The sequence below is a fragment of the Delphinapterus leucas genome, chromosome 10 (genome assembly GCF_059928025.1).
Source record: "Delphinapterus leucas isolate spDelLeu-1000000601 "Yukka" chromosome 10, BTC_Dleu_Yukka2, whole genome shotgun sequence".
Classification (NCBI taxonomy): Eukaryota; Metazoa; Chordata; class Mammalia; order Artiodactyla; family Monodontidae; genus Delphinapterus; species Delphinapterus leucas.
Window position 1 is genome coordinate 21,493,397 of NC_143138.1, and position 5,003 is coordinate 21,498,399.

The 5,003-nt window shown below is 43.2% G+C and overlaps 1 non-coding gene across 1 annotated transcript; it reads right to left on the bottom strand.

The window, feature by feature from the left end:
• Positions 1-4,921: 4,921 nt before the first annotated feature.
• Positions 4,922-5,003, bottom strand: TRNAS-AGA (transfer RNA serine (anticodon AGA)). The gene has a single exon. It is a non-coding gene; the product is annotated as a tRNA-Ser (tRNA).

Here is a 5,003-nt window from a genome sequence, read left to right on the forward strand (position 1 = left end):
TGGTAGTTAGCTGAATTAGTTCCTTAAGGCTGTACATTTTGACAAATCCTGGAGTTGCTAGTCCAAAGACAAAACATGAATTCTAACCAAGATGCAGGTGGTTACTAAACTCGCCAGTTTATGATCCTGCAATTAACTTACCCATGATGGGGCTCCATCGTGCTGCCCAGAAAAAAGAAGTCATAATTACTGTATTTTCCAGTAGGCTTGACCTGTATCCTAATATATTTTCTTTCCTCCCAAGAAGAGTCCTAGCTTCAGAGATACCTTGGTGTTTCCTGCTATCAAAATCCTACTTGCTTCTCCATGGAATTGTTACCTTTTCAGGGATTTCCTTTCTCATATATAACTGTATCCTTTATATGTCTCAACACACTCATGTTTTCATGTCTGAGTGAGGTTGATCTACAACTCCAGGCTTGCTTCACACAACTCCAGCCCGTTTATGTGGTAAATAAAGTGCTAGAAGTAAATGCTATTTGAAGACAGCAAAATTCTTTGCCCCCATGTGACTGGAAAACTGTATCTACCAAAAAGCAGTAATCAACTGATATAAAGTTTATTTTCCATCCCTATTAAGAATTTTAGGGCTTCCCTGGTGGCGCAGTGGTTGAGAGTCCGCCTGCCGATGCAGGGGACACGGGCTCGTGCCCCGGTCTGGGAAGGTCCCTACATGCCGCGGAGCGACTAGGCCCGTGAGCCATGGCCGCTGAGCCTGCGTGTCCGGAGCCTGTGCTCGGGAACGGGAGAGGCCACAACAGTGAGAGGCCCGCGTACTGGAGAAAAAAAAAAAAAAAAATTTTAATATTTACACTAATCAAACATAATAATCATGATATGAAGCTCTAATGATTTTGAGGTTATATGCAATGAATAGAATCTATCTTCTATCTGTGTGCTGTAGCTGTTTAGTTTCTCCACAGTGAAATGAATTTTTGTATAACCTTCCAGAGTTATATGTGTGTATAGTATTCAATCCACTCTTTATTTTTAAATGAATGGTAGCAAACTTATATTCAGTGATGGTCTTGGTTTTTTCTCTCCCTTAAACATATATTCTGACCTGTACAAAATATGCCCAACTGATTTTTTGACAACAGTACAAAAAAAATTCATTGCAGGAGGGATAGCCTTTTCAACAAATGGATATCCATAGGTAAAAACAAAAACCCACGGTGACCTAAACCACATTGCATATACAAAAATTAAAATAAATCAAAACTGAAATGTAAAACTATAAAACTTTTAGAGAATAACATAGGAGATCTTCAGGATCTTAGTCCTTAGACTTGATACAAAAGCCCAGTCCTTAAAAGGAAAACAGATAAATTGAACCTCATCAAAATTAAAAACTTTTACTCTTCAAAAGACATTATTAAGAGGTTGAAAAAAACAAGCTACAAATTGGGAGAAAATATTCGCAAACCACATATCTGACAAAGGACAATATCTAGAAAATGCACAAGAATTCTCAAAACTCAGCAGATTAAAACAACAACAACAACAACCCTAACAATCCAATTAGAATATGGATAAAACACAAGAGATATTGCACTGATGGGTATATACAGATGGCAAATCAGCGCATGACTAGGAACATGCGCAGGGAGTTTGGCTCAGCTTTATAAAATTGACTCTAGCAATGTCAAAGTCCCTGGCCATAATGATCTTACAGCTTTCCCACATACCCTTTTTCAGGTCTTGGCTCAAAACTTTCCATTTCCTAGAAAATGACTGATGCTCAGCTGCATAGACCAAATGAACCTCTTTGGAGGTGGCTACTGTGTTCTGTTAATGCTGGTGGGAGAATACTGGCAGTCAATACAGATGTAGAAGTGAGGGCCCCCTTCTCCCCCCACAAAATTGTCTTGGGCTGTCAACACTGGCTCTGCAGTTTCTATGGCAGAGAATAGGGAAAAGAACAGAAACTCTGAGAATCAACTGGAGAAGGCGAGCAACCTGCAGAATTCAGAAGAGAATCAAAAAGAATGAAGGACAGCTCAAGGAGGAAACCAGTCAGCATCTTCTGAGGTTTGACTTCTTGCTGCTACAAACCACGCTTGCCTCAGGGGAAACTTGTCCCGAGGTTATGGAAAAATCCGCATTTCAGAAAAGGGACTTGTCCCTACCCTTGGGAGCTTTCATTTCCAGTTTGGGGCCTTGGCAACATGTTGAGTCGCTGGGGCCTTCTATCTTAATTCCTAAGTCTCTCCGTTTCCGAGCGATGAGAACACGTTCAAACGAACCTTCCATATGAGGAGACCTTTGAAAGTGTAGAGCGAAGTGTTGATGACTCCATATCGAGTTATGGAGAGAAGGAATCGCAGTTGGCCCTGAATCCCGCAAGAAGGGGGAACTTGGAAAAAGGGAGGCTTACTTTGGAGTCTCCAATAATGGAGAGCAGCAGAGCAAGTGAAACCTGCGCAGACACAGGAGGAGGGGAGAAACTAAAGCTGAAACAGAGATATTGTCTACTTTTGCCTGATAGATAGGAGTGCGTACTTGGAAGGAGGGAAAAGAAGAAAGGTAGTCGGTTCCAGGACCAAGAAGAAATCCTGAGGCAAGGGCTTTGGTTGAGGAAGAACCTGACTCTTGAAAGGTTTTATAAGGCTTTGCTGGGTTCTAGTTCTGGAAATCTGACATTGTAGCCATCATTGTTCCCTACCTAGCTATCATAATTCCCAATCCAAAGGGAATGATTGGCATCCACTTGAAGAAAGGGTTGAAGATTTATGAAGACCTCAAACTAGAGATGGTGTGGTATTAATATTTTGAGAATGACATGACTGTAAGGGTGGGAAATAAAGCGAAAAGTGTAGAGGAGGCGGATGAAGAAAAATAATGAAAAGAAGACATTGAAGTGTTGAAAAATTGGGTAAGAATCAAGACTGAAAAGTATTTCTCAGCTTTTTGCAGTGAGCAGAGTGGTGCAGCAGGAGCGTGCTGGGCCCATAACCCAGAGGTCAGTGGATCGAGACCATTCTCTGCTAGACTTGCATGTTTTTCTCAAGTCCAGAGATTTTTTTCCTGCTTCCTACACCTACTGAAACATCCACAAAGCAGAAACGGTAGTCAAAAGAAAGCCACCAGAGACAATCTCACAACCATTCTCATCCTCTCATCTTCCTGGGACAGGAGTATCTCATTTGCTCTGCTCCAACTATATTCAAAGCCCACAGAATGATGGCAAATGCTACCCAATCTTACTTGTCTTCCACCTCAACTGCTTACTCCCTCACTGCTTGCTTGGCTCTCACTTAGAGGTGCTCAAAAAATATATGCTGAACCAGAGAAGCCTTACCATGACCACGGCCACACACATTTCCTCCACTGCTGGTGTTGTGGTCTTTGAATGGGATGAAGTCAAGATAAACTGTGGAAGGAAAGCATTAGACAAAGACCCGGAATGATGGGGAATCTCCATGTGTTGGGCGGAGGCAGAGGTGGATTAATGTGATTCCACCTTTTCCTAGAGGAAGGGACGTGGAGGCGAAAGTGTCCAGTTGGGAAATGCTGGGTAATGGCGGGAGAAGAGGGAGAGGAGCGGTGAGAAGAAGAAAAAGAATGGAAGATGACGAGAAAGGAGACCAGAAGTACAGGACTGGGGCGATGTGGAGTTTGAGGGAGACGGTCTTCACCAACTGAAACAAAAATAATTTCAGCCTCCCGTTTGTTTGGTTTGTAAGGGACCAGGAGGGAGCTTGACCCTTGAGCCTAGGACTTCCTGACCTCCCGCCACACACCTAAAAGGCATCAAGCAATTACATTATGCTTCAGTCCTCTTCATCAGCTGGGTGTTGCTTCTTCCTCAAATAGAAGCTGGTTTCCCTCTGCACATTTTTGTATAGTTCGGGCCTGGGGCTTTTCTCCTGACTACGCGGAGATAAAACACACCCCCTTCATACACGTGCAATCATTGATTCCAGGAATAAACTCCCTGAATCAATCTTACCCTAAGTACTCAGCCCGACTTTGATCTACTTTTACCCTGCACTTTCGCGTATTTATCGTCAATAATGCAGAGATCAGCAATGACCCGCTCAGCTGCCACCGATCCCCCGATCCCCAAGGCCTGGGGTGGAATTAGGAATTACCAAGTCTTCGGAAAGACCCATATATTCCCTCAGATTATGGACCACTGAGTTGATAGAGACGCGCACTTTTAATCTGAGCATCTATGATTCAAATCCCTGTTTTTCTTCTTTTGATTTCAGCCTCACCAGATATGACCTACCGCCTACCTGGAAGATCGCTGCCCAGTGGAGAATGTCTGGGGACCCAGTAAGTTAAGAATAAGAAAAAAAATACAACTTGCAGATCCATCCACAGTCATACCCATAACTGCTTTGGGGCCCCAGTAAAAGCCAGCCAGGTGTAATGTTGTCGTCCCTATCTGGCTGGATCACAAAGGAAATGGCTTTATTTAATTTCTTTAGTTGTGTAAGTAGTTTGCTTATTAATACCCAGTTTGGATTCGCGACTTGGTGACCTAGCTATGAGTCTTGGCTTTCATTTGTATTTGATCCAAGATTTCGTGGAGTTTCCTTTTGTACGTGAACAAAGACGTACATGATTAGAGAAGAGCCCTGATAAGGGTGCGATTCTTTGGACACGGAAATGCTCCTATCAAGTTTTTTCTTTAGGAAAATCTGTTTTGTAAGCAAGGTTTTGATTGCAGGAAGCAGGAAGGCCTCACCAAAGCCTTGGCTCTTCTAGGGAGAATTACTTAAAAATAATAGTAGTAATTACCTAAAGATAATAATAGTAATAGGAAGACCCCACGCTGTTTGGGGCATAATCCGGTTGCTTCGTGGAGCCTTTCAGCGGCAACCATAAAGAGCCAGGTTGGAGAACAATCCAGTTTCTCTCTGTAAGGCAACAGCATTCTTCCCCAACTGGCTGTCTCAATAGGGAAAGGTGCCGTAGTCGGTAGGATTCGAACCTGCGCGGGGAAAGCCCAATGGATTTCTAGTCCATCGCCTTAACCACTCGGCCATGGCTAC